At 44.1% G+C, this 12,175-nt stretch overlaps 1 protein-coding gene across 8 annotated transcripts in view; it reads right to left on the bottom strand.

The window, feature by feature from the left end:
- Positions 1-12,175, bottom strand: part of FOXP1 (forkhead box P1) — a 410,233-nt gene that overhangs the window by 172,250 nt on the left and 225,808 nt on the right. The window contains exon 1 of one of the 8 annotated variants that reach the window (XM_062008071.1): positions 3,983-4,046. The exons of 6 other annotated variants lie outside the window; for them this stretch is intronic. The gene's annotated coding sequence lies outside the window, so the exon portion shown is untranslated. Of the gene's footprint in view, positions 1-2,624; positions 2,643-3,982; positions 4,047-12,175 lie in introns of those variants that run through there. One more of the 8 variants, XM_062008072.1, reaches the window with a different exon arrangement.

Consider the following 12,175-nt stretch of genomic DNA (forward strand, 5'->3'; position numbering starts at 1 on the left):
CTGCTGAATTGTGCAGCAGCATGAGAAAGGAGAAGGGGATTCAAAGAGCAATTAAGGATGATCTTTAAGAATCAACGAAAATAGTAAGGAACGGAGCGAGTCAGGCTCCGCTGTCCTGGAAAGCGATGCTGAGTCACGTCTGACAGCAGCGTTTGGAGGAGGAGAGGCAAACCTGGAGCAAGGCAAGGGAGGAACACGCACGGGATGTGTGGAAAGAGGAAACAAAGAGACAGCGACGAGGTGAAATCCTTTGATATTTCCTCAGCTTAAAGAGGTAATTCAATGCATTAAAATGGATCCTTGAAATTTCAAAGGATGAAACTCGCACAACAAAGATTGTCGAGAGTGCTATTTTCTAGGATTAGAACAAAAACGCATTGGGATTTGCTATATGATCTTACATCGCTGAGCAAGACTGTACACTTGCTGTTATGCAAGCACCATCCTCCAATGGCGAATTTTCATAATTATAACAGAAAGGCGTAAATTTTCTAATGCATGGCAGTTCAAAAAGTAATCAAGAGAATGAGCCTGAGGGCTATTTTAATGTATGCAAAGCTAGTGACCCACAGTAAATGGGAGGTAGGCTTCAATGAATGCAAAGTAATGCACACATACTAAAGACCTGGTCTGATGAGGGACGGCTAAAATTAACACCCAATTAATTTCTGAATTGACAAACAAATGAAACCCATAAATCTACTTTCTCATTAATTTTCTTGTGGTATAATTTAAAGCAGTAATATGAGGGCAAAAACTGAGCATTATCCATCATAAATATCAAAAAAGATAGCACTGTAACACCATAAATTATGCATATTACCTGTTGTTAAAAATGATTAATGTATTATCAACTTTATCGTGCACTGTATATGTCTAGACGTTATCTAAAATCTGAAATTTCATTCAGTGCTTAGGAAATAAAGGGTCCAGAAGAAATGGGATTATCCCCAGCACATCCTCAGCTTTGCCTCCCAACACAGGCACAGCCCTGGCACTCTCATCCTGGCTGGGCTCGTCCCAAGCCTCGGGTCAGCAGAGACTGAGCATGTCACAGAGGTGACATGCTGATCCTCCCTGGGGATGGGAAACAAATCACACTGCTCTCCAAGCATCCCCACGAGCTGGTCTGCACCCCAGATACCTGGCTCACAAGGGGCTGCTCCCCTTCCCTGTCCTCCTGACACTGGGAAGAGTGACTTGGTGACGCAAAGCCAAGTGGAAGGAGGTAAAAGAAGAACATGGAGGAGCAAAATGTGAAGCTGTAACTAAATCCAGTGAGTGAAGTACCAGTGTTTTCCAAAAGGGCTTGAGCACGTCACCTTGGCCAGTGGGTGCAGGATGCAAGCTGCCTTATCTCCTCCCTGTTCTCCCTATGGGTTACGCTAGTGGCAAGCTGAACTTTCACCAACATGACCTTCTACCAGGGCTTATGTCATGAGCTCAAGTCTCAAGAATAGCAGCTTCACCTACTCCTGTCTAGACAAAGGCGGCCACAACTTTTTGTTTGTTTAACTGCACAGAAGGACACCACCTCTTTCACTGTTTGCATGCATGCCCTGGGCTGTCTCGGTTACTTCTTTCCAGCATCTGCATGTACTGTTAGTGCCACAGGAACCTGAAATCACTTGGAGGTGGCTCAGTGAAAGGCTCACTGAAAGGCTCACTGATGCTCAGCAGGAGCTGAAATTTAAGACAGCTGTGGTAAGGAAAGGAGAGTCAGGAGCCTAATCCCACTTGTGCCACGCTGACTTATTATGAAATCACGGTCAAACAACTTAATTTCCTAGAGAATCAGTCAGTGTAGTTACCCCTGAGGAAATCTCTTCTGCTGAGACTGTTGCTGACCGCAAACAGAACAGAAAACAAGCAAATTCAAGAAAAAAACAAAACAAAATATACATTAAAAGGTTGCCATTTGCTTTGCTCAAAAGAGCTAGAGCGAGCCCCTTTGCAAATCCAGTGCATCAAAAAAAACCAAGCTGCGAAGGTTCACTCCTTCCCTTGAGTAAACTCCAAAGCATTAGGCAGAGACGATGGACAACTTTCCTCGAACGAGCTTTTTGCATTCTCCCTTTATTTTAACCATGCACAGAAGCTACTCCCAGTCTCACCTTGGATAAACAAACCCCTTTTGCAAACCCAGCTCTATCTCTATCTATGCCTTTCAGCTTGACAGCTATTAAAATCCATATTCAGCATGAAGCTCATGCCATAGCTGCATAAAAGCTCTAGTGCTGGGCCCTTTCCAAGCGACTGGCAAATATGATGTAATCATTTACATACCATCATCGGCAGAGTGAGGTTCCTTCCTCTCTCTTGGGGAGAGCTGTCTTTCAGCTGTGAGCTTGACAGAAATCATCCTTACCATCGCTGGGATCATCGTTTATTTGGAAGGAAAAGGAATGGCAAGTGGCAAAAAAACCCAAACCAAAGGAGAACCCATAGTTCATTGTACCGTACGACTCTGAGACAGCTACCATATGGACATCAGCACCATCTGCACTAGAGAAAAATCTCCTCCAAAGAGGAGGACAGTTAAATGCAGCACAGTGAGGCACAGAGTGGCTGCAGAGCTGCCTCGGTGCCAGCCTCATGGCTGCTGTCTCTCGGGAGGTACCCACCTGCTCATCCCAGCCCGGGCACAGCAGCATGCGGGGCTCCCCACAGCTTCATGGCAAACAGGAACAGAAACTGCAGAGCTGTTCTCACAGCCCAGCACTTATTTGTTTGTAGGCACACTGTTCTGAGTGCTTGCAACATACACCCTTGCAGTCTGTGTCTCAGAAAAACAGACAACTATTCAACCAAATAAAAGGCCAAAGTTGCATCGAGTAAATAAGGTCAGTTTATGCCACACATGTGGCAGCAGCTCTGCTACAGTAAGATGATAACAAACCTCACAAGACCAAGTGCTGGCTGCAGATGAATTGGACTCCCACCCTTCACGAATATCTCCATTAAAGTGTTTCTAAGCTCTCTACCAGCCTCCAGAAGTCAAAAAAACACCTCAGAGCCAAGTGCAACTGCTGCACAACACATTTTCACTTCACTGTTTCCACTTAGATTAAGGCAGTGAAGGTTTGATTCATCACAGTAACATGAGTCAATTAATGATGGGGTTGTCCACTTCCACACTCCGGGTACCTCTCTTGCTTCCCCTCCAGACCCAACACTGCTCGAGCAGCCAAGATGAACGATAGGTTTGGACCACTGGTCCAAGTCAGTGAATAAAAGATACCACATTTTTATACATATTTTGTTGGCTTGCTTTTCCTGGGGATGAAAAGGACAATTATTTAATTTTATCCTTCAAAAGCTTTTTATAAATGTATATTCAAGTTAACAGACTAATGCACATATAAATGAACAGACACCACCTCCACAGAAAAAGAGTTAACATTTCCTTTTCAAGGTCACTCTAAGAGGGTTTACTCCCTTTGTGTGCAAAGCCCTAACAACTTGCTGTTAGTGCTAACAGGTCCTGCCCAGCATTTGAAATCCAAGCCCCATTCAGAAAAAAAACAACAAACAATAATCTCGAAAAACAAAGATGGTGTGAGTTTTTCTTGCTCATTTGCAAAACAACCCCAAAGCAACAACTACCAAGTTGGCTCTCTCTAATTAGGACTCCCAGAAACCAAAGAGCAAACAGCCAGCATACAGAAATTAGCAAATGTAAATGCAGTTTTCCAGTTATTAAAAGAAAAGCAGCTCTGTCATCTCACTCACAAGAGGAGGAGCGATGGAGCACGTTTTTAAATTTGCTGTTTTCTCTCCATTCAAACAGCTCTGCTTCTAAAACACAGATTTTTCTCTCCTCAGATCTCCTCAGAAATAAAAGTGAAAGCTTTGCCTTTTCCAACTCCATTGAAGGCACATGTATGCATCAATTAAAATCCAAGGTAAGAACAGAGGGAAACCAAAAAGCCCCCAACCAGATGCTGACACAGAATGAAGACTGTACTTTCAGAGTGGTTACCTGGTTCATAGCCTTGTATCTTTGTCCTAGACCTTCTAACTCCTTGTTTGCTCCATGCAGGATTTTCTAGCCACCAGCCATCTAACTGCTGTGCTAGTCATCTTGCAGGAGTGCTCTCTCCCTTCTGAAAAAAGCAAACAACTGGATAGATATCATTACACTAAGGAAATCTCTTGGAAAAACCAAACAACTTGCTAATCTTTCTAGCCCCTTCACCCAAGTTAAAGATAAGCAAAGCAAACCAAAGTGAGTTTCAGCCACATTCCAGGGACAAGCTCCCCTTTTTCTCCTTTATCAAAATCCCAGCATTTAAAGGTTTTTTTCCAGACCTTGCAGGATAAACTGCTGCTCACACCCGCAAACAAAGCAATATTTGTTTAATAACTGATTGCTGCCATGGGTACAGTAAACAAGGGGCCCAGCATTTGTGTTTATGAACAAACACATCATCTTGCAAGAGCAATTTAACATTAACCAGGTGGAATAATCAACAGATTTCATAGGTGACACTCGGGGCAGGACTAATGTAAACAGAGCAGGGAGGAGAAAGGGGCCACTCTTAGGGAATCAAGGTTGAGGCAAATGCATTACAGAGTAAACAGCTGGGAAGAACTCAAGACAAACAAATAGTCATTCTTCTGACATTTCGAGAAGCAGAAAGGTTGTACGTTACATACATCAGCTGCTGACCACCATGAAATCAAACCAGTTGGGGACCAGGCCTTCTTGTTTACACAGTGCCATGTTTGCTTATAAACAACAATTTGCTGTTACCAACCCCACATTACTCATTGCATAAACGAGCAGATCAAGTGAAACCCTGTTAACTCTTCTGTGGATTGACGGTTTTTTCCTCCCCTTCAACAACAACAAACAAAAAGCCTTTGCAGCCTTGCTGTGCAACCTCAAGACAACATGCAGCAGGGGAAAATACTTTGCTGTGCATCTGTTCCGATAAAGGGGAAAGAAAGGAGTTGAAAACACTTGAAAGCGTTCTAGAAAACAAGATTTACTGGCCAAACCACTGATGTAAAAAAGATCTATTTTGCATTTCTTAAAAAAAATAAGCAACTGCAAAAGGTGGGATGCAAAATTTTCACTTCTCTCCTAGTTCAAACAAGCGACGTGACAGCTTTCTGCACTATTTCATATGCCATGTACAGCGTGACCATGCACATGGGTCATTTTACACACATATACCCATGGCCGTGCCAGCTCCCTGCATGCAGAGACGTGCCAGGCTGATGCAGCAAGGCACGGTTCAGCCCTCTTCCTACTCCTTTCTCTCTCCCACTCTCTACCCTCTCGCTCCTGCCTCATATAGCCCTTCTCTCGGCAGATCTCCCCAGCTCATTTTTGTTAACCCAAGGGGTTATCAGCCCCTCTGAGGTCTTCATCTCACAACTAAAACCTCTGGCCCTCAACTACTCCCTGCCCAACATCCACCTCAGCCCCAGGGTACTGTGACATTGGTCCTCGAGGTGCTCAAGACACCTAAGTCCCCTGAATTTGCCATCTTCCAGAAAATCTTTCCTGTCTCTCAGTCCCTGTAATACCCCAGAAGCTGCCCATCACAACGTTCCTCCAGGGATGTTTCTCTAACTTCTCTATGCTGATCATAGATTTCAGGAGAGATCTGAAGTACAGGGAGAGAAGATGGATGGCCCTATTGTAAGGGGTTAATCCAGGGCTCCGGGTTACATTCCTGCCCTGACACAATCCCTCCGTGTGACCTCCAGAAGTCTCTTCATCCTTCTCCTACGTAAAACAAGCTCTTTAAGACATCGTACTAGTTGGATGGGGGTAGAGGATGTAGTTGTGGACTGTAAGATGGGTCCTTTTTCCTCTCAGCTGCACCACAGCCCCTGCCTGGTTCCCCACTACCTTCTGATGAGCACCAGCACCATCACCAAACAATGAGTAAAACCATCCCAGTTTCAAATACACAAAGTATCCACAGTCTCAGCTGGCTGTGGCACTGATCTCCCTTCCCTTGCCATTTCACATGCAAACAGCATGGTGGCCAGAAGCCTCCCTCCTCATCATTTTCTCACAAGTTTAGGAAATTTGGTGCTTTTCTTCACAGCACAATCCTGAACATCCGTGGCTGGCCAAGAACCTCCGTTTTCTTTTTTTCAGGAAACATTTAGTCTTTTGTTGTAGTAGGGGGAAAAAAAAGGGGGGAAGGTTCAAAACCATGAAATCAGTACAACCTACTAATAAGACAGGTATTTAAATAAAACCCAAATGCAGTATTGTTCAGGCAACCGCGTTTTTTTTTAACACACGAGGCTGACAGCATAATAGCGGGCAGGATGAAAGGTGCGACTCGAGGACGGGGCTGGCGTCCGCACACCAGGAAAACAGAAGTGCTGCCCCATTTCCTGTGCTTCAGCAGAGTATTTCTGATGTCTGGGGCTGCTGGGGACTTAACTCTGAATTAATGATTACACACAATACCCTCCTTTCTCCCCTCCCTGCAGGACAGCGAGGGCCAGCCTCACCGAACGACTGTGGGCAGGCAGGCACGGGTCACGGGGGATTTAGATATTTCACAGCAGCTTCAAAAATTTAGACACCGCAACCTGAAGGCTTCTGAAAACATCAAGCTTCACATAAAAGTCCTGATATTTCCCTACTTGAGACAACTGCTCTCACCTCAGCCGAGCTGCCTGCTCCACGCTCCTTTTCCGGCACGTAAAAATCACAGTTTATTCAGTACAAAGTAACTACGGTATGATAAAAACTATAAGCATATCATTCAAATGCTTTATTGGTCAAATAGATGGATGCTTTTATTAGCCCAACCTTTTTTGTAATGGAGTGCCACTGATGACCTAGTGTTAGCCTCATTCCCTGCTATTAATCACACTTCTAAGAGCTCATTTTGCTTTAAAATCTTAAGAAATTGCTATAATTTAAAGACATGGTGTCTACATAATGGGAAATGCTTCACAGATTGTATCATTCCATATAACACAGAATTTTTATGGCAATGCTGACCACGACAGCAAGGTATTACAAAACTTGAATAAAATATTTTATGAAGAAAATAGAACTGCAAACTCAACTTTTGCATTTGTGGTTTGCCACATCCATGATGTTTTAATCAGAGCCTTTTGGGAGTTGCAGTTTTCAACTGCGTGTGGCTTACACAGATCAACGCCACAGAAACACTCCCTCAACAAATATAAATAGAACGAGAGAAAATGAAATTAAAGGATGGACAACGAGAGAAAGACTATTGAAGCTGTACTTTAACAATCTGAGGGTGAGGAATTCATCCTTTTGTCAACTGTATTACCTCTTTCTTTTCTGCCCAGGGAAAACAGATATGTTACTGTGAAAAACTTTCATGACAAAGTGGAAGCATCTTACGAATTTACCTACGCCGAGAATTAAATCAATATAATGATGGTCTTAACCCATATTATTAAAATGTACTTTGCAAAATGTTTTGACAATGTTGACTGCTGCAGGAGGGAAAACACATTTAAGACAATTTCAGCCAAATGCAAAAGCAGAAGCCTTCCATTTTTCAAATGTAAAGTAAAAAGCATCTTTAAACATCTTAGGAAAGAAAATGCAGTGCAATTATGTTATATGGCGCACACAAAAGCATGTGCTTTTCCTCAGTTCTCTAACAAGATATTAGTACCTCCTGGCCTTAGGAATACTATGTGTAAATCACATCATATTCAGAGTGTCTGAATTAATTATAATAGGAGCTGGAGAGAAATGTTAACTTTCCAGGTTGTTGCTAAGGATTAGCCCTTGTTTACAATTCTGTATTTATAGAACAAGAAAAATTTGTCAAATGAAGGGCAAAGAGGAAAGAAAGAACACAAATTTAGCTTTGATTTCAAAACAAATCAGATCTTGCAACCATTCCCTGAAAAGAAAACCACAGTTTTTAATGTGAAGATGCAAATGAGCCTCAGAATATAAAAATGTTTTATAATTCTGTGCATTCAACACTACTAGATGTTATTTAAAGAATTTATGTTAGCATTTCTCATCCTCACACAGCAAGTCCAAGATGCTGCAAACAGCATCTATTCAAAATGGAATGCATTTCCATGGGGCACTGGGTAGCTGAGGAGCCTGAAGCAGAAGGCAGCAAAGCCTAGATATGGAGGGCTTCATGGAACACTCTGAAGAGGTTCAAGACAGCATGCTAAGAGGAACCAGTTCCTTGCCTCCAATAGGCTTAACATTGGTTACGTGGAGGTCTGCATCTTCTCTTAGAGGAGAAGTCATGAATCTCAAAACCATTGGAAAAGACAATGGCTTCCCCAAATGCAGTGAGTCTGCGATGTGAACAAGCCACCTTTTAAGAAAGGCACTCGAGAGCCCAAGAAAAGTCCACTGGTATTTCTGGGGAGCAATACAAGGATGGATGGCTCAAGGCTCAAAGTCCATGGGAAGGGTCCCAGAGAGCTGAATGCCAAAGATTTGCAGGGACGTGTAGGTCTTGGGCACCTTGGCAAAATTGGCTTGGGAAGTTTATACTGCTCACTATTCTGAAGATAAAGAAAGCACTTCAGCCTCCAGCACTTTCATTTCTTTCGCAAATAAAGGCACGCCCACTACAATTAAGTTGCAAAACCATTTTCATTAGGACTCCTTGTTTTCACACACTTAAAGCCTTCCAAGACCTGCAGTCTCTCTGATGCTCCCATCATTGTGTGCTTGTGTGTGGAAAACTAAACAAGAGCTTTGCTCTTTAGTGGCTTCAGTTTATGGAAAAGCACATGGAAAAATGCTTTTTCCTGTTAAACAAAAAAGTAACCACCAATTTCAGAGCAGGGTGACTTGCAAAAATGCTGAGCACCCACAACTGAGAGCATCTCACCCCCCTCAAGAATCAGGCCCATAACACAATAAGAAAAATGCACTTAGCTAAGCTTTTGTGGAAACGGTTTCCTTGCCTTGCCCTGTCCAAGGGCTACAGCTATCGGATTACAGCTATGACAGCACGACGCAGAAGAGAAACCACACGTGTGCCCATGAATATTGGTGCATAAACTCACACACACACTATCAAAGTACCCAACATACCGGTTTAGCATCAGCCAGAACAGAGTAAGTAGGACAGAAGAGGTGCTTTCCTCCCCAGTTTTGTCTTGATGTTTTCTTTCCCAGGAACAGCTCCAGTCTGGGTCCACAGCAAGGATCCCACCCCAGCACACTTCTGTGCAGGAGACGTGTATGTACTGCACATGTTCTTCAACAGCCACATGCTCAACAGTGACACACATGGATCCCAAGCACCCAAAAATACAGTTGGTCCTTACCACACTGGCCCAATAGAGGGGAGGGGAAAAAAAAAAAGCGTGATATTTTTCCACCTCAAAATTTCATCCTGTGCCTGAGAAAACTCCCTAAAAAAGCTCTGTCGAAACTGATTTGTTTCTGCTCACCAAAAAAAGCACATATGCCTACTTTTGAGTCAGGATGCAGGAAGCCAAGCTCTTAATCCCTCTTCTGCATTCACCCATGCCTGAAGGGCAACATCCATCTCTAAGCCACCACACCAGAGGTAACTGAGAGAGGCAACAACAGAGAAGAGCAGCTGGACGCTGGTCAAGCATCTCTAGCTTGCCTCAGCCAACAACAGTGGGCAATCATGAGCTCCCCCGTGGTTGCCCATACCCTTCCCATGCATGATGAGTCTCTCAATAAACAGCACTGTAGCCCCACAACCTCTCCAAAACAAGCTGTTTGGCCCTGGAATGGAAGGGTCCATCCCTGGAAGGGTCCATCAGTGCCAAGCTCGGCAGAGCTTTCAGCCTTTCTGGTGCTGAAATCCCAGCAGCACACGGGGGCTGTTTACAACCAGCGATGTGTGTTTAGTACTCGGAATCTGCAGCGAAGACAGTATTCCATCATCTCCAGCCACATGCAGGTGCACGGTCACACAGATGTGCTGGCTCCTGAACACTGCAGAGCTAAGGCATGTGGCTTCTTGCTCCAAGGGCTTGTGAAAGAGAAGGATACACTCTGTTTACACTCTCTTCAAGTCAAGACTATATTCAATGTCAGGATGCGCCCTAAGAGGGTAATTTGTACCCTAAACTGGGTTGTATGATATGGCAGTCACAGACTACGTGATCTCTTCCTTTGGATTAAAATTGTTTGCACAAGTCAAAGCAGAACAAGGAGAGTAACAAAACATACAGTGTATTTTGTTCGACACTGCAGCCACATATTTCAACTGCCTCAGCCGAATTCTTAGAGTAAACACAGCTTTAAAAGAAAATAGCTAGAATAAAGACCTTCTGGAAAGTTCCTACTGATTATGCATGCAAGAATTCTGCTACTGCTTCCTCCCATCATCTGAAAAATAAACCAAACACCCAGCTTCCACAACTATCTACAAAAGTGCTATTTTTCTGAGACACGTTACAATACTATCTGAGGTCTGCAAGTTGTAATGAACGCATCTTGTTTTGTAAAATACACAGAGGAGCTCAATTAAATGAACAACTGTAAAGGAAATAGAGCTGATAAAGGAATTAATGCTCTGTGTGCCAGATCATAACGTAACATCTAGGATAACAAAACCATGCCAAACACGCAACCACGGAAGACTTAAAAAGAGAGAAAGAAGTTAAATCCTAAAATATTTTAAGTGTGTAACACTAAGATGAGGAAAACTTACAGAGTTGAGAGGGGAGCATGGGCAGCAGCAAAGGGGTCCCACAGCTGTTGCTTCAGGGCTTATTAAATGCATAGACAGAACACCTTACAAACAGCCACCTGCTCCGTCATGGTGACCTGCTCCGTTTTCACTGCCCAACCTCTCTTTTCCCAAAGACCCACCTAACCCCACTCGCCGAGGCACGGCTGAGAACGATTTCGCAACTCTGAGTTTGCATCTCGGTCTCCTTCTATTTCCTTCCCTCGCCATTCGCCTGTGCCTCTGGGGCTGCCCACACGCTGGAAGGCAGCCGCCAGCCCCGGTGCCTGCTCAGGCTGCCTGCACAGGCGTGTGACACCGGTGGGAGCACAGATTAGAGCTCAGCCGGAAAGGAGACGCCGAGGCTTCTGCAAAACCTCGCACATCGGCTTTTCTCCTTTCGCAGTTGGTGTGTGAACTTGTAACTCGGAAATTGCAAGTTCCCACCAATTTTTTTGGCAACTCGAACATAATTTTTAGGAAAACATAGTATGCGGCTCTTGGCACGCGGAACTGCGCGCTCAGGCTTCTCAGGCAAAATATGCAAAGGTGATGGTCTCGCAAGCCTTAAAGGGCTTGCTGGATGAAACACGGGGTTGGAAGACAAGAGTACAAAATTCTGACTCCAACAAGCAGTAATAAAAATCTGTGTTCAAGCAGCTCCACAGACACTTACTCACAAAACGGGCATAATATCTGCATATGGAACAGCTAAGGCAACGCAATGTACCCGTGGTTATACACCAGCCAGCACACAGGGCACCTAGAGATATCTAAAACAAGCCTCTTCATGTACTTTTTGACTTAAAAGGCAAGACTATAGATACTTTCTGGCAGCCTTGAACATCAGTATACTCTGGGGAGAGGAGGAAGGAAAATACTTTAAATTACAGAGATGCATATCTCCTACTTTGGATGTGTCCAGCTATTATTTAAGCTGCTTTGGCAAAACATCTGTCCTGAGCCATGGGTCTTGCGAGCAGCAGAAGAAGCCATTGGTTGGTCTGCAGTCTCATCATGTCAACAAACACTTGTGCTTCCCCTGCTCCTCTGGTCATGAACTCAGTGTGGGTTCCACGCACCTCCTCCTGTCACCTTGTTGCTAGCAAAGGCTACTGGCAGCCCTTCCTGCTCTTAGAGATCCAGATTCAGCTCAGTATCCATTTCTTCCCTTCTTTACCTAAGATTTTGAGTAGAGATGTGAAGCTGGAGGAGCTTCTTCAAGAACATCACTCTCAGGACTGCTGACCTACACTGACAATCCCACAGTGTGATTACCACTACAGAGGGATATAAAGGAAACAGTATGGACAGCGTCAGAGCTTCATGCACCACAGCCAAGAGCTTCAAAAATACCACACAGATAAATTATTAATTACCACCGTCGTGGCCCACCAAAGCCATCCAGACAAAGAACTGCAGCAACTTCAGTTAAAGGATAAGACGTACCACAATTAATACAGCCTCGACCTAATTTTGTTGAACTGAATGTGAAGGAACACAGACTGTTC

This window comes from Colius striatus, chromosome 15, assembly GCF_028858725.1.
Source record: "Colius striatus isolate bColStr4 chromosome 15, bColStr4.1.hap1, whole genome shotgun sequence".
Taxonomy (NCBI): Eukaryota; Metazoa; Chordata; class Aves; order Coliiformes; family Coliidae; genus Colius; species Colius striatus.